Source organism: Triticum aestivum, chromosome 7B (genome assembly GCF_018294505.1).
Source record: "Triticum aestivum cultivar Chinese Spring chromosome 7B, IWGSC CS RefSeq v2.1, whole genome shotgun sequence".
Classification (NCBI taxonomy): domain Eukaryota; kingdom Viridiplantae; phylum Streptophyta; class Magnoliopsida; order Poales; family Poaceae; genus Triticum; species Triticum aestivum.
The window spans coordinates 184,120,256-184,140,886 of NC_057813.1; the positions used below are offsets into that span (position 1 = coordinate 184,120,256).

The following is a 20,631-nucleotide window of genomic DNA, read 5'->3' on the forward strand; positions in this document are numbered from 1 at the left end:
CAGACGTACCTCAAGCAGTGAACGCTCGTACACCCAGCCGGGATCCCCTAGATCACTGCCGCTACCTGCATCAACTTCATAGCTCACATGCTGAACAAGGTGCCCTTGGCCATCACTGACAAGCAGGGGCACTTGAGCTCAAACCGGAGGAGACTTGGCCAACAGAGCTTCCGCCGGAAGCAGATGCAGACATCTTCGACACATACACAGCTCGTGTGAATCGCGGGGTATAGGCTGTAGATTAGTTTGGGCTATGCGGAGGAGATGTAGCCCCGTCGTTAAGTAGACCCCCCTTACGAAGCCCTCCCAAAGCGTTTGAAAGGTTCCCGCCCATGGCATACAGCAGGGGCTGTGTTGACACCTGTTAGGTGAAAGTCACATTGAATCACTGCTACCTGTGCCCAATTGTGCAGGGAACCTGATGGCAAGCAATTTCGCAAGAGGGGATCAAATAAATCAATTATATTTTTGCTCACAGGACGGAGTGGATCAGACAGACTATATTTTGAACACAAAAAACAAGGTGAAATTCAAGGTGAAGAGTAGGTAACTTCATACATAATTTAATCATGGATATCATAGACTCACAGTGACAAAGTGAGACACAATCACAACTGTAGTACTAGTTATTATCACAACAACACCGTCTTACAATTAGCGGCTATTAAGCCCTCAACCACAGAACAAAAATACTGAAACTAAACAAAGTCACCCACAAATTGCATTTGCCTCTAAAGTAGCATTTTCAACAACATGCAGCACAACCTTCCTTGTGACCACCGACCCCCACAGTTTAAATATTTTGCGTCTTTCCTTTCTTTTTGAGGAAGATCACCTCTTTAAGAATCAATGAGCCGACAAGCCTTATGAAGAATCACAAAAGGATCAATAGTCCTTCTGTGTTCAAAGGACATGATCATTTCTGCAGGTCGAAATAGACCACAGTAAAGCAGATCGTGATCATCATATGGAGGCTTATCCCTGCTTGTGGTTGGTCGACCAGACTTTCGTTTCCGTTCTGGAGCTTTCAGACCTACGAAACTACCAATTGCACTACCTTCAGCATCGCTTCCACAAGCATTGCCGGTTGCCCGTGCTGGGAGCACTTCTTTCTCTTTCCCCCTGTTTGTCTGAATTCTGTCTTCCACCCCCATTCCATCCTGCACAGCGGCTATGGGTGTCAATTTTTCCACTGTTCTCTTCAGCATATCCATTGCACAATCATATGCTTCAATGTTTGCATCCCCCAGTCTCACAACCTCAAGAGCATGTGTGTACAGATTTCAGTGCCTGAATGTTATTGAGCTCACAGAAATGTTATCCTTGTAAAGATGCGACAAGTGGGTTGGCAGTACATCCCTTGCATCTTTTTTCCAACATTTCAAAATATGTTTTGCTTGGACCAATCTACGCCAAGGAAAACGAGGACCTGCAAATCACATATCTGCTACGTTTAATTATGATGTTCAATAAAAAGGAACCTGTGTTAGCAGGAAAGTTTTTTGGTTACCTTTACTGAATGGCAGCACAGCAAGCATGTGTGCTCAAAATTAGCACACTCGCATATCAGTTCCTTCCCTTCCTCAAAAACTTCAACTTTATACACAACCCTGCACCACTTCCCGTGTTTCTCTGGATGATATTGCCGCACAAAATAGGATTTTTCCTTTACTGATCTCCTCTACTTTGTACTGCATTGATTCCTATATAACTTCACCTTTTCAAATATAGCCCAAGTGTAGACAGACACCACTAGCATGCAATTCCAGTGGTGTGTTCATTTTCATTACTGGAGATGTCTGCACGCATGGGGATGCATTAGTAAAAATGCCATGTACTGCAACAGTGAGGATATAGGAACAATGTAAGGCTATTTAAAAATGTTATGTACTTCTCTTGCGGTACCTAATTTCGAACCCAATTTCCCAGGAATGTCGATTGTAATAGTCAGATGCTTCTCCGAGTGAATCAAAGTTGTTTCCAACGGCTGAAACTATGACTGTGTCAGTCTTTTTCTCTGCATAACTTCTCAAGATTTTCTCGAGGACACTGATCAGCACATGTGGGCGTTTGGTAGGTGCATGTCCAACGGTACCCTGTTCAAATTGAGAAACGTTTTCACTAATACATAATCGAAAATGGAATAGACCCCCTCTTCTAACTATGATCACGCAGCATGTCTCCCCCTCATGACAACACAGATCAATATGATTCAGCACCAAAAATTCAGATCACGTACACAAATTTAAGCTGTATCCGAACTAGATATACAATTGTATACCTCTTGGTCCAGCCGGGCGCCTGAAAAGCATGTTAGCCAGTTGACTGCTCTGAATTGGGCGTGGACAAGGTCACCCCCTCGCAAGTGTTGTTTAAATCTAGCTGTACTGTCAGCGTTGCATCACCCACATCGCCAATGCTCGAGTCAGTGGTCGTGCAGACTAGAGTTTGGTTGGTTTCTCCTGCCAGTACGCAATCGCCACCGGCAAGATCTGGTAGAAGAAATCTGTGGAGAAGAAAGGAGCACACTACTAAGCTACTGGCATAGCTAAAGTGGCAGCCATTACAAAGGAAAAGCAGCCGCATGGAACATACTCCTGTCAACTGGAGAACCCCGCCTCCGCCGTCGCCATGGCCCATGGCTGTAAGCTTCTTGACTTGTGTGGCGCCCGAATGGATAGATTTGTTTTTTTTTCGAAGCGCTAAGCGAGGGGGTGCGGGGTTGTGAGCTGGTGGTCCCATGCTGTCATAAATGCTTATGGTTTATCAGTACGCCGTCTGTTTAACGGGCCACAGCCACGCCAATCGTTATCCACCGTCTCCCCCGTGTCATGTACCAACGGAGCACATGCACAGTGTACCGTCATCGTGCTATCTGTATAGCCACCGCCGTGACTGTACGCTACTGTTTAACGGGCCGTATCACTCACTCATCTATACGAATGCATTGAATACACGAACACACGCGTCTCTGTTTCATTCGTACTCGTTCCGGGAGCAGGCGAGCCCGTCCTCTCTATCGCTGCTCTCCACTAGTGTATGCATCTACTATATCATGTACCTACACGTACATATATTCTCCCGTGGAGATCGTGCACTAAAAAAATTTAAACACTCAAAATGGATTATGTGAGCTCCATATGAAAATGCAATAAATAATAATATAATTATTAATAATAAAGATGATAAAAAAATCATCAAACAACACGCGGGCACAAACATACCACATGAGGGGCAAAATGGTATTTTCAAGTGTCGTTTAGGCTCAAAATGGACAGAAGTGTCATAAAAGGCATAAAATTTAGACTCGTTGTTACATAGGGAAGAAATTATTTGTCGATGTCAAATAAGGCATAAAATTTAAGCACAATGTTAAATAAGGAATTCTCTCCTATAATTTTTGATTGTTCCATGCTATTATATTACCCGTTTTTGATGTTTATGGGCTTTACTTTACACTTTTATATCATTTTTGGGACTAACCTACTAACCGGAGGCCCAACCCGAATTGCTGTTTTTTTGCCTATTTCAGTGTTTCCAAGGAAAGGAATATCAAATGGAATCCAAACGGAATGAAACCTTCGGGAGCGATCTTTTTGGAACAAACACAACCCAGGAAACTTGGAGTGGACGTCAAGAAGCAGCCGAGGCGGCCACGAGGCAGGAGGGCACGCCCTAGGGGGGTGGGCGCGCTCCCCACCCTCGTGGGCCCCTCGTGGCTCCCCTGACCTACCTCCTTCACCTATATATATCCACGTACCTTGAAAACATCCAGGAGCACCACGAGAAACTATTTCCACCGCCGCAACCTTCTGTATCCACGAGATCCCATCTTGGAGCCTTCGGCGGTGCTCCGCCGGAGGGGGAATCGACCATGGAGGGCCTCTACATCATCTCCAAGGCCTCTGTGATGAGTTGTGAGTAGTTTACCACAGACCTTCGGGTCCATAGTTATTAGCTAGATGGCTTCTTCTCTCTCTTTGAATCTCAATACAAAGTTCTCCTCGATCTTCTTGGAGATCTATTCGATGTAACTCTTTTTGCGGTGTGTTTGTCGAGATCCGATGAATTGTGGGTTTATGATCAAGTTTATCTATGAGAAATATTTGAATCTCCTCTGAATTCTTTTATGTATGATTGGTTATCTTTACAAGTCTCTCCGAATTATCAGTTTGGTTTGGCCTACTCGATTGATCTTTCTTGCAATAGGAGAAGTGCTTAGCTTTGGGTTCAATCTTGCGGTGTCCTTTCCCAATGACAGCAGGGGCAGCAAGGCACGTATTGTATTGTTGCCATCTAGGATAAAAATATGGGGTTTATATCATATTGCTTGAGTTTATCCCTCTACATCATGTCATCTTTCTTAATGCGTTACTCTGTTCTTCATGAACTTAATACTCTAGATGCAGGCAGGAGTCAGTCGATGTGTGGAGTAATAGTAGTGGATGCAGAATCGTTTCGTTCTACGTGTTGCGGACGTGATGCCTATATACATGATCATGCCTAGATATTCTCATAACTATGCACTTTTCTATCAATTGCTCGACATTAATTTGTTCACCCACCGTAATACTTATGCTATCTTGAGAGAAGCCACTAGTGAAACCTATGGCCCCCGGGTCTATCTTTTATCATACAAGTTTCCCATCTACTTTTATTTGCAATCTTTCCAATCTATATCATAAAAATACCAAAAATATTTATCTTATCTTATTATCTCTATCAGATCTCACTTTTGCAAGTTACCATGAAGGGATTGACAACCCCTTTATCGCGTTGGTTGCGAGGTTCTTGTTTGTTTGTGTAGGTACGAGGGACTTGTGAGGAGCCTCCTACTGGATTGATACCTTGGTTCTCAAAAACTAAGGGAAATACTTATGCTACTTTGCTGCATCACCCTTTCCTCTTCAAGGGAGAACAACGCAGTGCTCAAGAGGTAGCAAGAAGGATTTCTGGCGCCATTGCCGGGGAGGTCTTCGCTCAAGTCAAGACATACCAAGTACCCATCACAAACTCATCTCCCTTGCATTACAGTATTTGCCATTTGCCTCTCGTTTCCCTCTCCCCCACTCCACCCTTGTCGTTTTCTTCGCCCTTCTTCCGTTCGATCTTGTGTTACCATGTGCCTTATATTTTCTTGCATCTTTGCTTGCTAAAAATCTATTGATATGGATCCACTTAAAGTGTTCTACTTGGATCATCTTCGATCCTTATGCGCTCGTGCAGAAACCCCAACTAGCCTAGTTGATGGGAAATCTTTAGATGAGCATGCTCATTTTGTGCGTCACCGTTTGTCTGAAAAAGGGAGACTCTTATTGAATCAATTAAACATATTGCTATCTTATGCTTGGAATCTTTGTGAAATTTATGATTTTACTTGTTGCTCTAAGAACCCTAAAAAACACCTTCCCTTCCTATGTGAGTTTAATGATAATGAAATCTTATCTTCTTATGAAAAGGGTGTTTATAGTTACTATGATATCAAACAAATTGAAGAATTTGTTGCTTTTAAGGGTGCTTATGAAGTTGCTTCTTTAATTGAAAATTATGATATTACTCTCTACGAATCTGAAAATTTTGACATACTTAAATATTGCTATGAAAACTATGCTCATAATGTCTACGTCAAAGAATTTATTAAGAGAATGACCGTTCCTTTGGAAGAAAATAATAATATGCATGAATCTATTGATAATTAAGATTCCGATGATTTGATTGAAATATCCCTTGATGAACTTGATGCTTGCTATTCTTGTGGCCATGATGCCAATATTTATGGAGATGAATTTGCTATAGTTCCTTATGTTAAACATGAGATTATTGCTATTGCACCCATACTTGATAGTTCCTTGAATCAAAAGCATGATTGCAATGATATTACTATAAATTCTCTTGATGTAAATTGTGCTAATAATATGCAAAACCCTAGGCTTGGGGATGCTAGTTTTGCTATGTCTACTACTTGTTGCAATGATAATGATTGGGGTGATTCTTCTTATAATCTTGAAAATTTATTTAAGCCCCGTGATGAATATGAGATTCATAATAGTGTTTGCAATAATATTGAAAGTGGGTTTGGAATAGTGTCAACTTTAGATCCCACATATTTGGAGTATGTTCAATCTTATGATATTTTTTATAAAAGTGGGTTTGGAGAGGTCATGACTTTAGTTAATGTTAATCCCACTATCTTGGAAGAGTGTCAACTTTGCATGCATATGGATCATGTTGAGAATATGTTATGTGATAGCTATTTTGTTGAATTTGCTTATGATCCTACATGTAATTATTATGAGAGAGGAAAATATTTTTAGAAATTTTCATGTTACTAAATTACCTCTCTTCATGTTGAGATTGCTATCGTCTTCTTCCTTGCATATGCTAGTTTTGTCTTACCGTGATAATTTGTTTGCTTATATAAAACCTATGCATAGGAAGTATGTTAGACTTAATTGTGTTTTATCACATGTTTTATGATGCTCTCTTTATGCTTCAATTCTTGTCTTCCATGTGAGCATCATTGAAATCTCAATGCCTAGCTAGGGGCGTTAAACGATAGTGCTTGTTGGTAGGCAACCCAATTTTATTTTTGTTTCTTGCTTTTTGCTTCTGTTTATTAATAAATATTTCATCTAGCCTATGTTTAGATGTGGTTTTATGTTTTAATTAGTGTTTGTGCCAAGTAGAACCTATAGGATAACTTACGGTGATAGTTAATTTGATTCCGCTGACAAACAGAAACTTTTGCACGCACAAGAATAATTTTAATAAATCACAGGAACTTGATTTTGAGTTGATTCTTTTTGCAGTAGATCAATAGAAAAATTCACCAGGGCTTCCTATTTTGGTAGGAATTTTAGAGTTCCAGAAGTATTCGAAAGTTACAGATTTCTACAGACTGTTCTGTTTTTGACAGATTCTGTTTTTCGTGTGTTGTTTGCTTATTTTGATGCATCTATGGCTAGTATCGGGGGGTATGAACCATAGAGAAGTTGGAATACAGTAGGTTTAAAACCAATATAAATAAGAATTAGTTCATTATAGTAACTTATGTGGTGGTTTTTCTTTCTTGCACTAACGGAGCTTATGAGATTTCCTGTTGAGTTTTGTGTTGTGAAGTTTTCAAGTTTTGGGTAAAGATTTGATGGACTATGGAATAAGGAGTGGCAAGAGCCTAAGCTTGGGAATTCCCATGGCACCCCAAGATATTCAAGGACAACCAAAATCCTAAGCTTGGGGATGCCCCGGAATGCATCCCCTCTTTCGTCTTCGTCTATCGGTAACTTTACTTGGAGCTATATTTTTATTCACCACATGATATGTGTTTTGCTTGGAGCCTCTTTGTATGATATGGGTCTTTGCTTTTTATTTTACCACAATCATCCTTGCTGTACACACCTTTTGGGAGAGACACATGATTTGGAATTTATTAGAATACTCTATGTGCTTCACTTATATCTTTTGAGCTAGACAATTTTTGCTCTAGTGCTTCACTTATATCATTTTAGAGAACGGCGGTGGCTTAATTTTGTAGAAATTATTGATCGTTCATGCTTCACTTATATTATTTAGAATGACATGGTATTTTCTATGGTTATAAAATTGGTCCTAGAATGATGGGCATCCAAGTTGGGTATAATAAAACTATCATAGAAAGTGCATTAAACACTATGATCAATTTGATGCTTGATAATTGTTTTGAGATATAAAGGTGGTAATGTTTGAGTCATGCTAATTGGGTAATTATGAAATTGAGAAATACTTGTGTTGAAGTTGGCAAGTCTCGTAGCATGCACGTATGGTAAAAGTTGTGTGACAAATTTGTTGCATTAGGTGCTCTTTTAATTGTCTTCCTTATGTGTGGAGGTCGGGATCACGCGATGGTTAACTCCTATCAACCCTTCCCCTAGGAGCATGCATAGTAGTACATTGCTTCGAGGGCAAGTAAACTTTTGCAATAAGTATATGAGTTCTTTATGACTAATGTGAGTCCATGGATTATACGCACTCTCACCCTTCCACCATTGCTAGCCTCTATTATGCTGCGCAACTTTCGCCGGTATCATGCACCCACCATTACCTTCCTCAAAACAGCCACCATACCTACCTATTATGGCATTTCCATAGCCATTCCGAGATATATTGCCATGCAATTTTCCACCATTACGTTTATTATGACACGCCCTATCATCACTACAAAAAAAATACACTTCTGTGATGATACGTGTTTGTCACAGTAGGTCGCCTTTTTTGTCATGCATGTACATCCATGACAAATTTATGACAGAATCAAGATAGTCATACATGTTGTCGTGGATTTGTCACGGCAGATGTCCTTAGTGTCAGGACTTAGTCGCGAGGCCAACGCACCTATGTGGTAGCTTGAGAGGGGTTGAGTGGGACGAGAGACGCAGGGCAGATCAACATGCAAGACAAGGGTTTAGACAGCTTCGGGCCCCGGGAAACATCATCCGGTAAAAACCCTACATGCTGTTTGAGGCTAGGTCTCATTATCATCACGAGGGATTCGCCGTAAACCGGCTCTCCTCTAATTGTGTCTAGTCCTAGATTATTGTTTGCTTGTAGCTTCCAGCTCCCCCCCTTTGGGGAGCCCTGCCCCTCCTTATATATGTTGAAGGGGCGGGTTACATGTGGAGTCCTATTAGGATTAGGACAAGTCTATCTCTAATACAAACCAGATACAAGTTCGGGTCTTCCTTGTAAGACAAATACTCCTTATACCTTTCCTCTTAAACCGGCCCACAATTGTTGAAACGGCCTTCATGAACCGCCAGACAGGCCGCCGGGTCTTGTTGCTCCTCTGGCCCGCCTGCCGGATTACCAATGAACTATAAACCGTCTGGTCTGTGCAGGTCACCGGTGAATCACCAAGTCCGGACGGATTATCCTTCCGGCCGGTTTACACCGCGGGGTATATCCCCGACATTAGCCCCCAGTTTAATTTGGATTCATCCATGTTAAACTGATCTGCAACATAAACACAAGAACAAATTCGTCGGGTTGTGCTCCGGTTTAAATATTCTTGTAGACCGGCACTTGATCATCGTTAAGTCCTTGTCATTTCTTCCTTCCAAGTTAATAATCATCTTCATAATCAATTTGCTTGCAGAAGATATTTGTAAATAAAGAATCCATTTGAATCGGCCTTCAATGCTTTGACTTGACAAAAACATTAGTCTCTGAAATATTCAACTGACATCCAACCGGCTTGAAGATGTAAAACTTGCCGGTTTGTGATTACCACTATTGTCTGGTTATAAAAACTGATAATTCCGGGTCATGATTGCTGCCAACACCGGTTCATGATTGTTGCTAATGCCGGTTCATGATTATTGACGACACCGGGTCATAATGATTGGTGACGCCGGGTTAATCCAGTTTGCTGAAAACAGAGAATTTGAAAATAGTTCTTCGATAATAATATAATACTTGTAGCCCCCAAGTCTTGAGCAGAATAAAGTGATGGCTTAAGACTTGCTTCAATATAAATACTGCCACTTAAGAAGAAATCCATGTTGCTCATCCCAGTGACTAGTAAAAACTGAATACTCCATATTATGTAGCCCCCAAGTGCCGGGTTGTCATGCTTGCAGCAACCTGGGACTTGTAATTGTCTTTATACTCATAAAAACTTCAACCAGTGTAGCCCCCAAGGGCCGGGTCATTATGCAATAATGAGCAAGGACTTTGTAGGTATAATCCTGTAGATTTGAGCAATGATGTGTAGCCCCCATCATGGGACTTGAATCCACGTCCACAAGGTTAAGAGCCTTGTGCTTTTACCAACTGAGCAGTGGACCCTTCAATATAATGAATAAAAAGTTTTGTACCTTCAATTGTTGACAGGAGCAATTGGTAGCCCCCAAGGGTCGACTCATTATAATGTGATGAGTCGGGTCTTCAATAATATGAGCAGAAAATTACTTTGCATTAGCCCCCAAGTGTCATGGTGCATGCTTGCAGCGACATGAGACTTGCATATTTGATGTAATCTCAACTTAAATAATGTAGCCCCCAAGTGCCGGATTGTAAGCCTGCAGCAACTCGGGACTATTCCTTCAATTGTAAAATAAACCATAGCCATTGCGCTAAAGCGACTTTGAAAACCTTGATCATAATACTGGTCATTGATAATCATAATAGAAATCCAGCCATGTTTTGCTATTTGAATAATATACCCAATGATTTATAAGCGCATGATTCCAATGGCGCAATCCAAATATATATTGGCGACGTATAGTCCAAAGCCAGGCCGGTTTAATAAACTCCAGATAATTTCCCATCATATACTGGCGACTTATCGTCTTAAAGCCAGGCCGGTTTAATAAACACCGGATAATTTATCATCATGCTTTATTCGACCTGTCTCTGCATACAACAAGTTTAAAGTGTCCTGGCGGTTTACCACCGGAAGGGTCATAATGCCCAACATATAACCTGGGTTTATAACCAAGGTTGCACTTAAGAATAATAAAATATGAAATATATCATACCTGTGATATTGAATCACATTGCTGGTTTTACCAACTTTTGTAGTAAGAGTGATAACCCCAATCTTGAGTAATGATAACTCCTTTCATACTGTGCCGGTTGATGATAAACCGTACCGGGTTGTGATAAATACCGGTTTAACCATATATAATACTGGCGACTCGTAGTCAAACCAGACCAGGCTGATAGTCTCCGGATTATAACTTGATCCTGTATTGACAACTTGTAATTGAAAGTCAAGCCGGGTTGATAAACACCGGTTTACTCCATAATAGGATGGTAACAGAAAATCAAACCGGGCAGATGGCCTCCAGATTAAGACTTGACCGTGTTCCGTCAATTTGTAATTGATAGTTGAACCAGAAAAAATATGCTTGTTGACATAAGAGAAATCCAACAAAAGCAAAGAAACGAACAAACCATGAAAACAACATGGAAGCAAAAGTAATGATAAAAACCATTTGCAAAAATATGCTATACTGAGCTGTTCAGATGGTATTACCATGGTCGGACAGGATCAAGGCCCCCAATAGGAGTGACAATGATTCAAGTCAGCCAGGTCCCCAAATGACTCGTGGCATATATGCCAGATCAAGAGGCGTGGCAATGGTTCGGGCCCGACCATGCCCCCAAGTGATTTTGTGGCCTTAGGCCGACCAAGAGGCGTGACTGGTTCAGACTTGACCAAGTCCCCAAATGATCTGGTGGCTGTCGGCTATCAAAGGGTGTTCGTTGGTTCGGACACGACCAAGGCCCCCAGTGATATATAAAAAACAAATGTCAAGGGGTAAACCGGAGGCCGCTTTAAGCAGAACCACTCCGTGTAACCTCGCATGATGAGAAAGACAGAGACCCCGCTTTATGAAGCAGAAGCCCCCATGTGATCAATAATATGTTAGGCCAATAAGGCAGGATACCCATGTTTGAACCGCGCATCATGGCAGCAGGTCCTCTTCGGTATTTTTAACCTTTTTGCAAGAGATAAATTCTTCTTGAACCGGGATCTTGAACCGGATAGTGAGAGCTTCAAAGCTTTGTGGGAGAACAGACGTCCCTTAAACAGGATTGCAAACCGGAATCTTCATTTTCAGCCGGAAATTTTCTGACGGCCTTTCAACTCGAACTTGCGAGAAATTAATTCCTTTTTGAACCGGACATTGTTAAACCGGATTTGAGAGCTTCAGAGCTTTGTGGGAGAACAAATTTCCCTTGAGCCAGATTAATAACCGGAAGCATCATTGTGAGCCGGAATATTTCCGACGGCCTTTAAATTTTTATCAATATAACACTAGCCTCTGGGACCGGGTTATCTTTCCCTTCATCATAGCCCCCGAGTCTTAAGATGACTCAAGGAGTTGTCTTGAGATTCTTCGTACTTGACTGTGATATAAACCGGTATGTAGTTGAACAGTGGAACACGGGAATTTGTTGAAGCTCGGTAAGCTATCAATGACCCCGTATGATTTGCGTCTGTAATCCGGCCGGTGGGTCATCCCAGCTGGTTGCTGAAGTTAACCAAAACACAGTGGCGGCAGCTTGTGCGTCTGCCGCACTGAACCATTCTGTGCAGGTGGTAGCTGATAACATTACATCAGAATTGTTGGAATAGATTGAACCACCGTTGGGCGACCTGTACACATCCATTGAGAAGCTTGCCTGAGCAGGTGTGACCCTGACATGCTGATGCAGATTGGTCCGTGAGGGTAGCAACTTAAGCTTGTCCATTGAATGGCACAACACGGATAAGCGTCCGTGCAGAATAATGTTGTCGCGAATTCCATATCCACGGCATAACATCACCTTGGAATAAATAATTATCCTGATGTACTCAGATGACAGAAGATCTCATCATATCTGCTATGAACATGGAACAATTTGTCCTGTGTATAAAACAGAAAAAGAAGATAACTATTCTTAGAAGAATTAAAGTATAATGATGAAACAAATAGGGTGGATAGCACCTGGGATTTTTGTCGGATGACCGTGGAATTGTCCGGTACACCCATTATTCAATCCATCTGCCACCAGAGTCAACTCAGTCAACTCCAAATGTTCGGCGAGGCCAACTGGAGAATCCCTTGTAATGATGTCTTCGTCATTAACACAGTTGTTTCCAAAACTCTCGACTGCCTGGCGGTCCAAAGCAGAGGCGAGGCCGCTTGTCCGGGGCAACTCAACGCAGCCATTACAGAGGAGTGAGGCGTAGGCAGGCCACAGACAAACGCGGCAGCTGACACGGGACACATCACGGCGGCGGCGTGAAGCCGCAGATGTGGCGGCTCCCGGGCGGTTGCTCGGGGTCAAGTGGAACGGCAACAGAGGGCCCTTCGGGCGGTCCAAAGCAGAGGCGATTCAGGTTGAGAGCAGAACCCAGTGGTGATGCGGAGGTGATTCGGCGGGTACGGGCACCTGCGGGAGCCAACCCGGCGGGCGCGGGAGCAGGGGCCACGGCCACGCACGGAGGCGCGCGAGCGAGTGACACGGAGGTGCAGGCCCGTGTTAGAGGCAGATTACGCCGCAACGGCAGATTACTGTCTTGTTGATGAAGTGATCCAGCAAGGCGGAGGTGCGATGGAAAATCTGAGCGGTGCGAGGGTGAGGTCGTGAAGGCAGGGAGCGTCGGCATCTGTGGTTGAATCGCCGGCGGCTCTCAATAGCATCTCGACGGCTCAGCGGCTTCAGCAATGGTTGATGCGCAGCAGTAGCGAGGCCGGGTCATGGAGTGGAACTCTGGCCGGTTTAGCGCGGCAGGGAGGCGCCCGCGAGTTGAGGCCGCAGTGGCCGAGGCAGAGCACTGCGGACGAAGGCGTGGCCACGGCATGAAACGGATTGAGCGCACGGTAGCTTGCAGGCAGAGAGGCGCATCCAGGACGGCCTGGCACATCCAGGACGGTCCGGTGCCAGCTCATTGGCGGCGAGACGATCAGGGCCGGCTTGCGGGACTCGGGAGCCGGGTCGCCTGAGTGGAGGCGCGGCGCCGAGGGCCACGGCGATTTGAGCGTTGAGGCGGCCGGTCGCAACACACGCATAGTGGAGGAGCAACCAAGCGCGACGGTCGGCGGCTTGGACTGAAGGATCTTCAATAACGGCGGCCCTAGCTGAGAAGCGCCGGCGACTTAGTGCATGGCGGCTCTCTGCGGAGACGACGGTGACCCGGGGCAGCACGCGGAGATGAGACCGGGCGTGGCTCGGTGTTGACCCCGAGCGAGGGATGGCCTGAGGAGCGGCGATTTGGGGAGGCTCGAGTCTGTGGCCAAGTCCGTTTCCGAGCTTGACAATGATTCGAGAGATCAATTACGACCCGACCACGTAGTAGAAGTACAGTACTACTAGTAGACCAAGTAGTAGTAACCCTGATTTTTATATGGGATGTTCCCAGTCCATCAAATCTGGAATAACAGCAAAAACTGCAGCTTCCCCGGGCATGCGGCTTCCATCAGGTGGAGGTGAATCACGCGTGGAGCTTTAGTAGACCGAGCACGCGCAATGCGGCGTACAGTACGTGAATGAAACAAAGTTGTACGTAGAACAGATAACCTTGGGACTTGAGCGCCGGGTCCGGAGAAAAAACTTCAGCAGCCGCCAAGTAAAGCAACATGCCAACTGGATTGATGCAATTGCTGGGATTCCTGTCGGTCGCGGCGACGCACCGCAACACTCCAAAAATCGATCTAGTTTTGGATTGATGGGTTGCTCCATTGATTTTGGCGATTCTTCGGCGGTTCAGCGGAAATTAATCCGGTTTTGACAACTCGCTCGGCCGTGGTGACGCATAACACACAATCATTCGTCCTCTTGGATCCAACTTGCAAAAACAGTGGCTCACGGCGCAGCTCTGAATTTTTGTTTAACCTTTAAACCCCACCGATCATAATCTGGTCCGACGAACTTGAAGCTGACGTAAATCCCTTCAAACCGGCTCTTCTTCATCCGAAAAATTGTGAATTCTCGATCCCTAGGAGAGATCCCTTCAAGAACTTAACACCACCGAGCGCGAGCCCCACGGTGGGCGCCAACTGTCGTGGATTTGTCACGGCAGATGTCCTTAGTGTCAGGACTTAGTCGCGAGGCCAACGCACCTATGTGGTAGCTTGAGAGGGGTTGAGTTGGACGAGAATCGCAGGGCGGATCAACACGCAAGACAAGGGTTTAGACAGCTTCGGGCCCCGGGAAACATCATCCGGTAAAAACCCTACATGCTGTTTGAGGCTAGGTCTCATTATCATCATGAGGGATTCGCCGTAAACCGGCTCTCCTCTAATTGTGTCTAGTCCTAGATTATTGTTTGCTTGTAGCTTCCAGCTCCCCCCCTTTGGGGAGCCCTGCCCCTCCTTATATATGTTGAAGGGGCGGGTTACATGTGGAGTCCTATTAGGATTAGGACAAGTCTATCTCTAATACAAACCAGATACAAGTCCGGGTCTTCCTTGTAAGACAAATACTCCTTATACCTTTCCTCTTAAACCGGCCCACAATGGATGAAACGGCCTTCATGAACCGCCAGACAGGCCGCCGGGTCTTGTTGCTCCTCTGGCCCGCCTGCCGGATTACCAATGAACTATAAACCGTCTGGTCTGTGCAGGTCACCGGTGAATCGCCAAGTCCGGACGGATTATCCTTCCGGCCGGTTTACGCCGCGGGGTATGTCCCCGACACCTGTGCTGTCGTAGAAGTGTTCCATGACATTACCAAAATTATCATCACAGAAGTGTCCACTTCCATGATGATAAATCGCGCGTCACAGAAGTTCTTTTGTCAAGGGTGACCGACACGTGGCATCCACCGTAACGGAACGCCGTTAAGCTATCGGGTCGGGTTTTGGATCCGATAACCCGTTAACAGCCCCGACCAATGGGGATTTTCCACGTGTAAAATCATCATTGGCTGGAGGAAACACATGTCGGCTCATCGTTGGGACAGATGTCATCCACTCATTGGACGGAAGGCGCATGTGATACGTCGACGAGTGGCACAGCCGAACAGAGGCCCATTCCTGTGAAGAGGCCGGCCTAGTAAAAATTAGCAGGCCAGCCCATATAAGGCCTACTTGTGTCAGGTCCATTTAAGCTCACGGCCCATACGAGATGTGCCAATTCGGCCCATCAACGGCCCGTTAAAGATTTGACAACATTGCAGCCCATCGTCAGTTCGAGCCTGTTAACAGCCCGCTATATATTTGGGCTCAATATCGGCCCGATGAGATTTCGGCCTGTTAACGGCCCATTTAATGGATGGGCCAATTTTCAGGATGTACATCTTTCGGCCTTTTAGCGACCCATTTAAATGTTGGGCTAGTTTCCGGCCCAGTGTGTCTTTCAGCCTGTTGATGGCCCATAAATCTGATGGGCCATTTGTTGTCGGACCTGTGTTTTGGCCTTTTAGCGGCCCATTTAAGTATTGGGCCCGTAAATCTCGGTGGGATCGATCGCTCATCTCGGTTTGACCGAAACGTTACGAAGGGAAATAGAAAGATTACACCCCCATCTCGGTGAGACCAAGATCCCTATCGGTGAGACCGATATGCCTAGGATTTGTGGCAGTGGCTATGACATCTGAACTCGGTGGCGCCGGATAGGAAGTATTGGCAGGGCCGAGTTTGACTTTTGGTTTAGGTCATATGTGGATATGAGAAAGTAGTTGAGGGCTTTGGCGCATATCACTAAGCATTTTGAGCAAGAAAGCCATTGAGCAACACCTCATCCCTTCTTGATAGTATTGGCTTTTCCTATAGACTCAATGTGATCTTGGATCACTAAAATAGAAAATGTAGAGTCTTGTGCTTTGAGCTTGAGCCAATCCTTTTGTCCTTAGCATTTTGAGGGATCCACTTTTCTCATCCATGCCATGCCAATCACTGAGCTTTCCTAACATATTTATCTTGAAGTAGCATTAGCTCAATGAGATATATGTTGTTAGGAATTACCAAAACCACCCAGGAATAATTGCACTTTCAATGTGCAAAACAGAGAATTTAAAATCATAGGATTCCTGTCAATCTGGGTGTTTGGTTCGCAGGAATTGGAAGGTCAGGGGAATGCAAAGAAGCACGGTCAAATTAAGTCAAACCACAAGAAAATATACAGTTATAATGCTATTATGCTACTATCACTTAGTCTTATTCTTCATGAATAGGAATTTGAAAAGGAGGGCCAAGTGGATATTAAAATTCCTACGCTTTTTTCTTTGAAAGAGACACTAAAGGAACAAATCCTACAGTTTTCCTTTGCTCCATTCCTTTGAACCAAATGCATTAATAGTAGTACCATAGGAAACTTTCCAATTCCTATGTTTTTCCTTCACTTTTCCTTTCAACCTCTAGCAATTCCGGTAGGCAGGCTTGAACAGGCAAAAGCCTACACTCCAAAAATGTTTTTGTGCTACTTGTACTACTTTGGACCCAGGCCACTGCCCTACTAGCTCAACTCCCAGGCCCATCTACACATGCACAGCTCAAAACATGCAGAAATAAATAATGATTGCTTTCGAGAGAGTCCGTCACGGATAGCTAAGTTGCCTGGTACCTCACTACTTGTTATATAGGAGGAACTAATCGTATTCCACGTTACTACGTGTGCTCAGTGGAAAATACATATAACATGTTGAGTAAAAAAGCGATGCAGTAAGTGTACAACCTATTTGGCGGAGCCATGTCGATCTCAGCATCTTTGGGTTGGTCGTTGAGGATGTTGCGGCTGATGTGGCAGTCAGAGGAGGGGAAGATCTTAGGAGCCTAGAGATGGAGCCGAGGGTACTGCTCCGCTGTGATGGAGGGTTTTGTCGTTGGCGCAGCTCCGGTGAGGTGTACGACGGCGAGGCATAAGCACGAAAAGAGAGACAACATTAACCTAAAGTGGTATTGTAATAGCATCTTTGATAGATGATGTAAAATACATGAACAAAAAGTGCTAGATGTAAAATACTTCAGCCGCTCATCTATGAACTTAACAGTTGAAACTGAATTTAACTGTCGCAGCACAAGCAAGATTAGACCAGCAGCGCGGGCAAGAGCAAGAGCAACAACGTGAGCAAGAGCCAGAGTAGACCGGGCAAGGGACCGAGAGCAAGAGAAAGAGCAGCAGCGCGAGCAAGAGCCAGAGCAGACCAGGAAGGGGACCAAGCGCAAGAGCAGAGCAGCAGCGCGAGAGAGAGCTGAAGCAACAACAGAAGGGCTAGCGAGAGCTGGACTAGTAGCAGCAGCTCCGACAGATGTGGACATCGCCGTCGAGAGAGCGACGTCGTGGAGGAAGTGGCCGGCGATGCCGCCATAGATGGAGCCACGGCATGGCGGCCCGGGACTGAGCGTCGCCAGCATCATGAGATTGAATCAAGAAGAAAATGCAGTAATTAATGTAGAACCTTTTTGGTGGCTTCGATTAGGCCTCAGCTTCATCTGAGGAATCGATGATGGTGTTGCTCTTCCGGTGGTGCAGGTGAAGACAACGATGTGGGAATGGAGGTGGCACGAAAGACGAGGCAAACGTCGGGGCAGCTCCTTGGAGGTGGAGGATGGGGTGGCTGAACCGATGGGAGAACGAGATCAATGACGGATCCTCATCCAGTGTAGTGGATGAGGGACGTCGAGCTGTTGCGGTGGATGATGTTGTCAGGGAAGAGGCTCTGTCTGGGTGGCGGACGTAGGAGGGTGTGGGGCTTCATGAGTTTTCGCAGCCTCACCAATGGGGGCAGAGGGGATGGGAGGGGGGAACCATGGCTTAAGTATGCGCTTGTCCGAAATGTGGGGTAAGTTACAAAAGTAGCCCCACCAATTTGAACTTGGTGGCTCTTTCGGTTCAGGGGTATCAGGGGAATTTCACGTGTCGGGATTTCACAGGAGGTGGGAGTTTTCGCGCGCGTTGTAAATTTGGGATAGCAAGGCGTGGGTTGAGATGGAGGGAATTTTAGGAACACGACAAGACAAAGAGATATCTTAATATTGGGATAACAAGGCGCGGGTTGAAATTTTCGGACAAGCCTAACGTTAACTATACCAAATCAAGTTGCACTTCCCTCAGCAAAAAAAAACAAAGAGAAATCAATTCGCATCACACAGGAGAGTCTAGTACCGTGCAGTGTACCAAATCAATTCGCACCACAAATGCCATTTAAAACTTTGAATCCATGTTATGGTCAATTAAAATATTTTGCTACGTGTATAATGCATGCAACCGCCTACTCAAATGAACATTTTAGTGCATTCCAAACATATATACTACCGCTTCGATATGAACTAAATTTGAATTCATTTCTCTATTTGAGTAAGATTTACAATGATGATTGTTGTCAAGTTAAACCATTTGAATTCCTTTCTCCATTTTAATAAGATCTACAATAATCATAATTGTCAAGTAAACCATCATTTGTATATTATCTTCACAGCACACCACATGATTACTATTGAATTAGATATGAATTATGTGTATTATATGAACTCAAACTCAATTTTTGAATCCACATTATGTTGATTTCAAATCACAACACATTTCAAGCTCTACCTAGATCTTCATAATCTAAACCATGTCTCATATGTATAATGTGTTTATCACATAATCTATGGTGCCCCGCGCCCTACGCCTACAAGTATTTAACTATGAGTTGCAAACGCCACACATTATCACAAGTTCAAATAAAACGTGAGATTTTTTGATATATAGTATGGTTTAGATTGTTCGACATTTAGTGTGCGCTGCAAATGCCACACATTATCAAAAATTCAAATAAAATGTGAGATTATTCTATATATAGTATGGTTTAGATTGTTCGATATTTAACTGTGAGTTGCAAACACCATGCATTATCACATTATAGTATAACATGTCCAAAACCACACCACGCGTATCACCGCTATATTCATCCATACATATGTCTATAACACTATGATCCCTTATTCAAATATATGAATCCACTTTCATATCGAATTATGATCTTTGTTAGTCTCTTACACCCACACAATCCTCTAACCTTTGTAGCTAGCACTAACTTTCTCTCGTGCATGCACACGCCCTCCTCGTCCTCCCCCTCCGTCGGCATTCTATCCATCGTGCACATTCATTTTTTTAGGTCGTTCTCCCACGGTCTCCTCAACTCCTTCTTTCCGACACACATCGATCGATAAACCTCTCTAGCGATGTCGTCCTACCACATACACACACACTTCCCATCTCCTCTTTCTCTGTCCATGCCTCATGTCTCTCATACAATCCCACACACATGTAAACTCCCGCCCCTCTTTTCATCGATCTCACAACCGCGCACTCCTCTCCCTATCTAGTAGGCCTCTCGCACCACCTCCTAGCTCCATCTCTATCTCTCTATCCGTCTCTCTGGGCCTTATTTGCCTCTAATAAATGGATGTACACCGACCAATCTCCAACTATACATATAGCTAGCTAGGTCGTTTATAACTCGTTTTCCCCACGCGCCAATCGATCTACCTCATTAGTTATGTCTCCCCTTCCTCCGATACACAACAATTGATCTACCAATCTAGTTAGATCTGCTACCATACACATGGTGCCCCTTCATCATCCATGCATGCCTCCCGACACATCTATCATGCACACGCACACACAGAAACACATCCCCACTCTTCTTGATATTTTAGTTGTACCCTCAGTTTGTGTAGTATGCCTCTCCCACCATCTCCGAAAAGCAACTCCACCACCCCTCTGTCTCTCCCTCTCTCTCTCTCTTTGTCCCAACCTATTTTCCGTCCTTCACTTATGTATGGATGCCGACCGATCTCCCTCAAGACATAGCTAGGTCTCTCCTTCTCAACACATATACGAGTCAATCTACCTCTATAGTGAGCTCTCCACCTCCCCCCTCCCCCCCTCCCACACACACCAATACATCGAGCGCTCTAGTCATGTTTCCCTGCGACACACAAACTTGCCCTCTGCGCTCTAATGTTCCGGTAGTCGGTCGCCCTATATCTTTGACGTGCACACACACAATTTTCATGGCTCTCTTCATCCATCTCGCACCCACACACTTGATCCTCTCTTCGAGTCTATCGATATCTATGACACCTCCCTCTCTTCTCGTGGATAGCCCCCTCTATATATGATATAGATAGGCCTCTATTTCACACACATTGCATTCTGTCACATTTTTGTTTGA

At 44.4% G+C, this 20,631-nt stretch overlaps 1 long non-coding RNA gene across 1 annotated transcript; it reads right to left on the bottom strand.

The window, feature by feature from the left end:
- Positions 1 to 605: 605 nt before the first annotated feature.
- On the bottom strand, positions 606 to 2,712 carry LOC123159492 (uncharacterized). The gene is made up of 5 exons (XR_006479757.1): positions 2,596 to 2,712; positions 2,282 to 2,506; positions 1,906 to 2,096; positions 1,511 to 1,799; positions 606 to 1,429 (listed from the first exon to the last, which is right to left on the bottom strand). It is a non-coding gene; the product is annotated as an uncharacterized lncRNA (long non-coding RNA).
- Positions 2,713 to 20,631: the final 17,919 nt, after the last annotated feature.